This window comes from Macrobrachium rosenbergii, chromosome 1, assembly GCF_040412425.1.
Source record: "Macrobrachium rosenbergii isolate ZJJX-2024 chromosome 1, ASM4041242v1, whole genome shotgun sequence".
Taxonomy (NCBI): domain Eukaryota; kingdom Metazoa; phylum Arthropoda; class Malacostraca; order Decapoda; family Palaemonidae; genus Macrobrachium; species Macrobrachium rosenbergii.
In genome coordinates this window covers 815746-827236 of record NC_089741.1, presented here as the reverse complement: position 1 = coordinate 827236, position 11491 = coordinate 815746, and positions in this window count along the sequence as shown.

Here is an 11491-nt window from a genome sequence, read left to right as displayed (position 1 = left end):
ATGTTGCTCAGAATGGCCCCTCAATCTGCCTCCAAGACATCTGAGGACAGTGTAAAGGTTCTTGAGGTCTACAGGACAACCCATATGCTAGTTCTCAACAGTGGTAGAAAACTGACGACCTTCTATTTGTAGGAAAAAATTTCTAACGAGATAATTGATCCTCATCTTCAGATAAACAACTGAATGGGTCAGAAAAGCATAGATAGTCACCACTAAACAAAATGTCCACTCCTAAGGTTAGGCATAAAACAAATCTCATCATAAAACAAATTGCTGAGAAATGAACTAGTCCAAATATGGGAGAACTACACTACTCTGATACCAAGCAGATGAATCCATACTACTAAGACTTCATCTAACAGGAGAATACTATACTGCAACTGAAGGAGCACTGGGAAATGGAAGTACTTGTCCTACATGTCAACAGAACTTATCCTTTGTCCTTCCAAAAAGCTGCCAGGACCAAACTGAATGACTCCTTGAAAAGGGAGTATAAAATGAATAAACTTGTTGAGGCAGGACATGCCCATGGCTCGATGACCTTGTTGCATAACAACTGTCCAAACTCCCCTTCCAAACTGAACTTTTCCATGTGAAGAGTGTGGAGAGAAGGATAATAGGAAGTTGATAGGGGTAAAATATAACAAAAAGTACAAAGTATCATTCCCTGAGAACCATCACTACCAAATGAGCTACCTGACCATTTGCCAGACACTTCTGAAAAATCTGCACACAGCCTGCTGAGGAGCTACACAACCTACGTGAACGGTGAATTCGAAAACTTCAGGAAGGTTACATGTGTAAAATTTCTCCACTGAGAATGTGAGCCAGAAGTCTAGTGAAGCAGAACTCGAGAGTAAATGGGAAATTCTACATGGAACTTGCATGCAAAAAAGGCTGTGGGGGCAAGACCCCAGAGGGAATTCTTCAAAGGTTGTGCTAAGAATTTCTAATCTCCTCTATCGAGACATCTAGATGATGATCTTAACACTAAGGGGTTAAGGAGACAATGGTGGACCAAAGTAAAAAAAAAAACAGCTGCTAATGGTTGAGTAGGGCTACCTTATATGATTTTACACAACTGTTCTGTTACTTTACAGCTGAGTTGTAAAAGGAATGACATTCCTCCCATTTGCCTCGGAAGCAGGTCTATCATCTTCAGGACTAATGTAACTGTTATTATCATCATATCTTAAATATATCTACTTATCTGTTATAGACTGATATATCCACCCTTACATCCCAAAATTTTGGCCACGAAGCTATGGCCAGTGTTTCTCTTCAGGTATGATAGCCTACTCTATGGCATTAGGCCTATGTTACCTTAGCCTAATGTATGTAAATATGGGATAGCTTAGCCTAATGTATGGTAGCCATGTTGAACCTATACCTATATGCCTTATATAACATAGACTACATATGCATGCAAAAGCATCACCGATATATTACTCTTACATTACTCAGGCTGTAAAGCTAAGAACTAAATACCGCATTCAAAGTTACTTTTGCCCAGGACCCACTTATACAGGTCAGCCATGAGCCAGACAGAAGCGGGCATTTTCTTTCTTTCACCCCGACGCTATCTGGGGCCCAACCCTGAGCGACGCACCGCACTTCTGCTGTACTTTCTTTCCATTTTATTTTTTAATCGCAGCTACTCCACCTTCCGTCTTTTATTTCACGTCATCCGAAAAGTTCCTGTAGTTATTTAGGTTTTATCATCTAGCATGCATGCGAAATACAAACACGTTGCTCCACCTTCGTTTTTATTTGATCTTAATCTGGATATATCATACAAGAAATAATACTTATTTTTTCGCTTCAAACTCCCGATGATTCTAAGGGGCTGACTAAAATGGCGGGAACTTACTAGACAAGGCACCTCATAAACAAGACTGTTATTGCATATTTTGCTGAAATGCACGTAACGCCGCAGTATGCATCGTCATGTTTCGTCTTGTTGCTAGTTTCAGTGATTTGCTGTGAGTTTGGGGTCCTTAAGCCCGAGCAGCTAAAGGTAGGTTAGCCCAATTAGCAACTGCCTGGACAGGGAAGTGCGACTGTCACGCCATTGCCTCTTCCTTGTTGGTTCAGAGATCCCATTAGGAACAAACGTGTGTGTTTGGCTCCCAAAGGTTTGTGTGAAGTCTGAAACTGTGACTGCTCCTGCATAGTTGTAGCCTGTAGTGCGAGTGATTGGGTAAAAGTAACTGTTTGGGCGTTTGTGTGCTGCAGTGGCGTTGTGTTGATTGTAGTTAAATTTCAGCGATTTCTTTTGGGGGTGAGGGCAGTCGTGTGGCCCACGTGTTTCGTGTTGAAGGCACATAGATTGTAGGTTTGCTAGTGTGTTTTTTGGGTGTTTTTGTGTGTTTGTTATGTGAGGGTGATGACTGAGATGGTTTTATTTTTGTAAATAAATTGAGGAAACCTGGTACTGACTCGTTTATCCTTGCTTGGGGGCTAAGCCACTTTCGTAGATCGTGGGTTGATCGTGCAGTCTATCGACACAACACAGTGGCATCTGTCGAGGAAATTCCCGACACACATTGTTTTTTTCAGGCATCTCCCCTATTTGTTTCACCTTCCCTCCTTCGCTTTGTTACTTTAATTTGATTGTTAAGATGGCTAATCCTAAAGTAGACTGATGTTTTTTGAAAAAAAATTTATCTCATCAGGGATATTAGTCCGAGTAACAAGAGTCTTTATGCATTACTTTCCTTCAAAAGAGATTTACCGAGTATTGCGGTGAAGATTTCACACAAGGCGGTTAGCTGTGAAAAAAAAAGGTCATCTGAAGGTACATACAGTTCCCCTTTGTTTATCATTTTTATCGGTTTGCAGTAAAAGTGACTTGCTCTATCTTTCAGTATGCTTTCACATGGCAAGGGATATCCTTTTTTCAGTCGCAAATACCTATAGCACTTAAGACTTACTCATAAAAATATTGCTGAGGCAGTATCTTTATTGCTCCATTCACTCTCTCTTCTTTGTTATAATAGCCTTAATTTGAGTTTTATTGAAAAAGGTTCTGATATACTCTGTTCCTTTTTATAACAACATTCCTTATAATTTGAAAAACATTTCCATTTAAATCAGATTATACATATATATATATATATATATATATATATATATATATATATATATATATATATATATATATATATATATATATATATATATATATATATATATATATATATATATATATATATAATATATATATATATATATATATATATATATATATATATATATATATATATATATATATATATATATATATATATATATATATATATATATATATATATATATATATATATATATATATATATATATATATATATATATATATATATATATATATATATTATATAATATAGATAGATAGATAGATATTTAAGTAAACATTTTCCTCTTTAAGACCGTTTACATATTATTTTAGTTTTTTTATCTCATTTCTTGTCTCTTCTGGAATAATATTTATATCTTTTTCTACGATGCAAGAGTTATCTGTCTTTACCTTGTCATGTTCAATAATTCCACTGAAATCTTCACGCTCAAAATTACCCTTTTCTTGTTCATTACTAAGAAGTTCTTGCAAACAAATTTTAGACACGTTTCTGTGATCTCTCTTCTCGGGCCTTTGATGCTTCTGATACGATTATTTCTGGAGCAATAAAAAGAGAGCGTGATTATGAAATTACCGTTTTCAGTTTAGCTTCTACCATGATATTATCTCTCAGTATATCTATGTATGCGTGTGCGTGTTTTGAATCATACTAATCAATATAAGCAAAGGTATTTCACGTTCCAGAGATGCTTCAATTCACCTTTTGGCGATTGAAGTGTTGGAATTGCACCCTCCTTTAACATCCTCTTATTTCTGGGGCTTTCAATGTTCAGCAACCGGGATTTCATATCATCGATGTCATCTTGCGGGCTGAAGTGAACTGAACACACCACTGCATACTTGGGATTGATTGGATGGGAACAGTGAACAACATTTATCCACTTGCCACAGTGATGTTTATCTTTCAGAAACCTAAAATATTTAATGCCCCTGTCTTTAATATTCCTTTGGGTATTTGGACACCCAAAGACAGAATATTTATTGGGCATTTTAGATGAAATAGCACAAGATAATACCACGCACTGTACTGAAGGTAACTGAGCTGAGTCAGTGATGTCTAGGTGTTGGGGCCCAGCTGACTTCTTTAGCATGAGTCATCGATAATCTCCTGTTTGGCTGACCTGTATAAGTGGCTCCTGCTTTTGCCTTACAATTCGGCCAAATTACCTCACCAGGAGTCTTCATTTCCTAGGTCCAAGAACTTGAAACTGCAAGTCGAACAGGTGAAAATCATATATCACTCTACAAACACAGTTGCGATCACAAAACACTAATCGAGTTAGGAGCAGAGTTAATAACACTAAACAGTATTCGTTTCTCTTAGACTGATAATCCACTCAACCGAGGCTACACATCATGATAATGCAGCCTACCATAATCTGTGTAACTTCTTACTCGTTTTAAGAGGAGCTGAGATAAAAGTAAAGTAAACGGTGCCGGTTAACGGAATCACCCTCAGCAAAAGGAAGTAAAAATGGAACAAAGCAAGCTATGCACCACTTAGATACTAAAGGAGAATCAACTGAATCACAGTTGAAACACAAGTCTAAATGGAGAACCACGTCAGTAAAGACGTCACGGCATGCGGGAGTAAACACTGGACAGAGGGTGGGGAAGCGAGAGGGTTCTTGCACGACGTCATCACCTAACCGTGAAGGCATCCAAGAGGCGAATACTGAAAAGTGAGAGCTAACACCAGGCTAACTCACTCTAGATAAGTGGCAGAAAAGGACGAGCCGCTATACGAAAAGGAATAATTGTCACAAGGTGACGAATATGAAACGACAGAGGAAACCAGAGTAAGAGAGGGCGGAGGGTTACCGCCTACTTTGGTGATGTTACCATCTGCTTGGGGATGATACCAGGGGCAGAAGAAAACAGCAGAACTCACACGCGGCTCAGAAATACTGAGGTGAACATAAAATGTCTGAAATTCTACCACCACCGACCACCTACATCAAAATACACTTTCCAAAGGGCAGGAGTCAGGCACCAGCATTGCCAACTTAGAGGAAAAACTGCTATGATTTCAGGTTGTCAAAGTTGGCAACACTGGAGCCAACTAACGCAAGCCAAACCACGGAGCCCATCCGGCCAGAGCTTGTGGCAGCTCAGTGTCGAAACCGAACTGGAAAAAACGGTGAGAGTTGTCGAAGGGCACAGTACCTTGGTCCCAAGACATGCCTTGGTTCCCTATCAGAGGAGACAACCAACTGACACAGGACAGTCCAGAGGGTGGGCTACAGACAGAAGCCAAGGCTCCGACAACTTCTCGCTTGCAAGGAAATTGAAAAAAGTAAAAAACTGGGGGGGGAGGGTGATTTTGGCCGTAATATTTCAATCAAAACCAAACTAATAAAAAAATATATGTCAATTAGTATTATTTTTCTCCTGAACCACATAGGGATCAAAAGAAGGCGGAGCAGAATAAGAGAGAGAGAGAGGAATTAACCTAGGTTATCAGGTAGGCTAATGAAGGAGGAGAAGCAACACAGGAAGACAAAAGGAAAAAACTGCTGGTGTGCCTTAATTGTCCATGTAAACTAACGGTCTCTAAAACATTTTACAATACTTCACAAAAATTTACATCTCATCAAACACTCATAATCTACATATCAAGAAAACCACACTTGATCCTGGGCAGCTAGACTAACATGGATGCTAACATAAGCTACATTTGTTAACAGCAAAACCTAAACAATCAGTTTTCACAAACTCTTTCCTATACAGTACAGCCTAATGCTTTCATAGTCTGCTTGTTGTAGATGATATAAAGCAGAAACAGAAAACAGTCACATTACCGTACAGGAGAAATTAGCCAAAAATCATCAAAACATATTCTATAGAATATCATGGCTGTGTGTTTAACACGACGGCAAGAAAAATATGAGAACAAACATTCCAGCACCACCTGGTGGGAATAAGAAGACAGTCCTAATGAGTTAGCCAAGCGTATTTTGATTTTTTTTTAATGCCCATCGCACCAAATGGTGCGAAGATAAAGCTAACTTTAACAGTATAGTGCAGCAGATTGCTGTAAAAATCGTTCAGATAGTGAAACAAGCATGAAATTTGGCACAAACATTCCTAAGACTACGCTCTCTTAGAAAAGGGCGCTGGCCACCTGAAAATCCAAGATGGCAGCTATTTTTCAAAATGGCCGCCATCTATGTTGAGATTCACTGGTTTGGGAGCATCTATTGGATGGAATATGCCAGTTTTTTTTTTTTAAACCTCGACTTTTAGGTTATAAAATGTTCCATACCACACATTTTATTGAAAACCCTTACTAAATGAATTGTAACCAAGATGGCGTACAAAATGGTTGCCATAAAAGTTTTTTTTCTATCCACAGCGCTAGCAGACATAGAGACCAACTGTTTTTATTTAATGGTATATTCATGTGATCAGACAGTTTAACTAATATGCTATTTTCAACTGAAATAGTAATGGTATGGTCACATACAACATTGTGTCTAAGACTGTAACCATAAAAAGAAAAGAAGAGAAATACGGACTAAACGCAACCAATCTATGTATAGGTCTCTCAACCTACACCTTTGAAAAATTCGAGGATAAGAAGGTAGGCATAGCATGACACGTTGGATGCTCAAGCTAGATTATCTACTGAAGAGAGGGCAATATTTATCTAGACTTCACATTTGCAAGTGCACAGAGCTGTGCAGGGAAGACCCAGCTTGTAGCACTTGCACCTTTCCCGACAGCCTGCTTTGCATCCACATTTGGTAAGCTGTTGGCAACTCTTGGCTAAGGGCGAGTTGGTTGTCCAGAGGACTTGCCATGCTTCACCAGACTTTTGCCATCCCCACTCAGCAGGGTTCTCTGGCTGTGGCTGACACTGGGTGGCCTGCCCCACACACAACCAGCCTGGTACGCAGCACGCTTGGTGTGTTGGAGGAGAGCTCCCCTGGTTGGTGGAATGGCCTCATATGCCCTTTGTTTTCTGGCAAACATATCAAGTCTAGCCTTATCCACAGTGCCAGCAGTGCTGGATCTTTCATACATAAGTATGACAAACCTCTCCAGGACCTTCAGGTCACTCTCTTCCACTCTGAGAGGGTAGTGACTCAGTTTGGAGAACACAGTGGAGGCCTCTGGAAAGATGTTCCATGTCTGCCAGGCGGTCTTCTTGCCCTTGCTCCGGAAGGCTGACACTGTATCACAGCCTGTGAACGCATGGAAGAAGAGCATGCCATTCACCTTCTCCTGGCCCAGAGAGTTGCACAGGTCATGCACAGCAATCCAGCGCAGGCTCTGGCCTTGGCCAAATGCCACCCATAGCTTCTCTAGCCCTAGATTGTGGAGAGTGGAGAAAGCACTGACTGCAACGACAAGAACATCTGTGTCATTTGCTTTAACCGTGATGGTCTTGGCTCCATGTTCTGTGGCATATTTGGCATGGAGAAAGATGCGGGTGTCAGCTTCCTCATGAGAGCACTTTTCCAGTCCCTGAAGACTAGCCTCATGAGTGCTGAGGACAGCAGACCCTTTCGTGGCAATGACAACATTTGTGGCAGACATCTGGGCAACTTTGTCTGCCAGGAACTGGAACAACTCTGTCTTGTTGGCATCGTGTCTTAGGAAATTGCGCCAGTTGGATGGAATTGTGTTCTTGTCTGTCACCTTGCGCCTTCCTCCTTGACCACGTTGGAGCCTGGTCTCAGCTTTGAGGCTGGATGTATTGTATACATCAAATACAAGATGTGATGATGTGTACTTGCTGCTATATAGGATTGTATCACAGGCAAGAAGTCGCAAAGTGCATAGCCCTCAAAGGTCTTTCCTTTCTTTGGTGGCAAGGCATGGACCAAAGCTGATCCATCTACAATGAGGACATCAGCCTTTGGTTCTTTGTCTTCTAGTGTAACATGACTCTCCAGGACCGAGGTCAGCTGAGACTTCTGACATGTGTACAGCCTACCACCCCTCACTAAGGGAAGCTGGGAATGTTTGATTCTCGTGCTGGAAGAATTCCTGCAGATCACATTCACGGCTCTGACAGGATATAAATAGCTTTGAGAAAAGCTGGCAATCCTCCTTCAGAAGTTTCTGCTTTGACTGTTCTACAGGAGCAGCTTCTTGCCTGAAGAAGTCAGTTCTGTTCTTCTTTATCGGCTCATAGAAGGAGACTGCATTGTTTGCCAAAGAGTCTGAAAACTTCTGAAATTTAGTGCGGCCTCTGTCAAGGTGTGTCTGTAGAAGTTCTGCTGAGCTGGGGTGGGCAATGTCTTTGTTGTCAATGGAATACAGATCCTGGCTCTCTTCCTGAAAAGGACTTCCCAAGTGTTGCAAAGCCAATGACAGCTTGCTGACTCTCTCCAAGAATGTCTTCTGCGCATGAGGTGTTTGTTCATGGTGTGTTGTCTGCTCATTAGACTCCTTACTTTGAACCTCTGTTTCGTATGCAGACACCAAGCGGATGATCTCTGGGCCAGCCACCATCCATCTTCTGAGTGCTGACGGATCTTCAGTCAGCCCAATGGCTCCGCCATCAGCCTTTATAAAGGCATTGGTCTGCTCATGAGCTTGGTCAAGAGCCATTGCTGAGAACTGGCGACTGGTCTTGTGCACAACAAAGTTGCCAGCCTTGAACTCCTTGTGCAACTCTGGGTGTGAACTCTCTAGGTAAGCATGTCCCTGAGGTGAATAGGCAGCCAACGAGCATAGTTTGTATTATTGTTGGAAAAGAAGTAGGGTATCAGCTCATGCAATGCCTGGCAGTAGAGGACAAAATTGGCCTCACGGAAGGACCTGATCAGTAGGAATATCACAAGTTCCATAGACAACACCATGTGCCAGAAGTGGAACTGTGGACTCTGCTGTCTTGAAGGTCACACCACTCCTCAAACTCTAATGCCTGCTCATTGTTGTTTGCTTTCTCAGCACAGTAGTCAGTGTATGCTGTCCTCAGGAGTTTGTACAAACTAGAGGCTGTAACCTGGTGCATCTGCCGTGTCCTGGTTACACTTGCAGCTGACAGGAAGGATTCTGCAGTTCCAGATGAAGCAACTCCTGCCTCCACCAGAGCTCCTGTCCAACCACTGCCATGAAGAAGAGTACCAAGAGATGTCATTGCTGCCATCTCAATGTGCAGACCACCAAACATTACCAGATACTTGTCTTCGCCATACTGATCAGGCCACTGCCACTGCACCTGCTTTGCTACGGCATAGATTGGCTGATCAGCTGTGATTATGGGTATCTGGCCAGGGTTCAGAAAATCAGTGACATCCTGCACTTTCTGCATCACGTGTTTGATCGTAGCAACAGAATGAGCCTGATCACGCAGGAGAGGAAGCAATGAAGTTATGGTTACTTCAAATTCTGGGCTTCTCTTCATTGAAGCGTGATGAGCTGACCACGTCAGATTCACTGCATCATCTATTTCCTGGGTGACTATGACCTTGTCTAGCCACTGATACTCCAGTGCAAGCTGTGGCCCCAAGATATCTGTGGGTGGCTTTGGTATTGCAGTGTTTGGTGGCACAGGGTTCTTTGTTTGAAAGGAAGCTGGTGAGATGTTTGTGAATGTGTCCGGCAATTCAGGCACCGACCTCACTTTCTCAGGTGCAAACTTTAGTTGCTGTCTTTCCTGTCCAGTGTTCTCCTTGGTGGGGTGCTGAAATATGGAGATGCTAGTTCCATGGAAGGAGGTAGTGGCAGTAGTTGCAGATGGGTTGTGGTCGATGTTGTCCATCACTGCAGTGGTGAACAACCCTTTTCGCAGTACTGGGGACAGACCACACCCTCCTCCACATATTTGCTAACTGTGGCATCTCCTAACTGTGCAGAGACCTCCAGTACTCTGTCATAAGAGATACTGAGGCCATACTGATGTAGCATTTCAACCAGGTTTCTCTTCCTGGTTTTGGCATAGACTGAGAGTCCCATGTAGACTGGGAATGGTGTTTCTCTGTCTTTGGAGTGTCTATGAGTTGTTGCTCCCTCTTTGTATCGGAGTAGCAGTTGAACTGCATGAGCTGTGCAATGGCCTGGTCTGACTTTGATGCTCCAAATCGTAACTGTGACTTGATGTCAGCCCCATGCTCAACCATCCCTACAAACTGGAGCAGGAGAGGAGGCACAGAATTTCGTACACAAGTCTCAGAAAATGTGCCATCAAACCGTGACTGATGATCAAGTATAGACTTTCTGAGAATATTTGCTGCTTTAGCAATGATAACTGCCTCTGAAAGATCAGATGATTGAGCAAGTGCTTTTCCCACATCCTTTTGAAATGCAAGTAATACATCTCTGCCAGATTTATGAGCCTCAAGTTCTGGAATTTCTGCCAGAAGTTTGTCTTTGAGTCTCGTGGAATTTACACTTGGTGACTCTACACCTAATTGTTCCAGACGTTGTTGGTAGAGGTGGCAAATATCTGCCAGCCGAAATGTGACTGGATCATCTGAACAAAGGTTGTTTTCAACAATGTATGTCATCAGTTCTGACAGAACTAGTGGATACACATCTGATTCTGACTCAGTGCTACCTTGGTCTTTCTCAAGGCTCCTCAGGTAGGACCTTTTTCTGTTGTAGAGGGCACAAAGACAGGCATGGTGATACTTAAACTCCTGTGCAATGACATCCCCACCAGTCAACTTAGCAAGGAGCTTGCCATCACTAAGTATCTCTGCACATTCACGCAATTTCAAGTCAAGGCCCTTAGTACTAGCCTGTCTGAGATCAGATGCAGGTGCCACTTTTCACAGAAAATGCAAACTTCATTGTCATGACTGGTTCGGCGCAGTTTTGCACGACTAGTCTCAGTGTTGCTGGTCTGGTCATTGGATTGTCGCTTTCTTGCACGGTCCAGTTTAGTGTTGTTAAACAACAAGCGACAGTTCACATGGTATTTTGCTGCATTTTTCCTGAGAGTGGCCTCTATGCCATCACCTTCATCCAGCCTTGCTGGATCCATTATCAGTGGCATTTCATTAATTTCACTGAACATGGGAATGTTCCTTGCCAGCATTGTGTACCCATCATGGTCTAGGACATGATGACTTGGAGGTGATGTCAAGTGCTCACCTCTTTTGTCCTTCTGACAAAGACAACACAAACTCCAGTTTGTTTTTCTACTGCTCAATATTGGATTGGCATCACATTCTGCCATGATTTCACTTTTGATTAAGGCCGAGGGTTATCCTTTTACCACCTTAAACAAAGCACACATTCCTGTATGGGATTCAACTAGGTTCGGTCTCCTACACCTAGCCCGATCATTCATCCAGTGCCATTTAAGTCCCGTGTGATCTGTACACCATCCGGGTAAGTACATGAACCATCATGTACAGCCCCCATACCCTTGGCTCGGCTCTCCCGCGCTGGCAC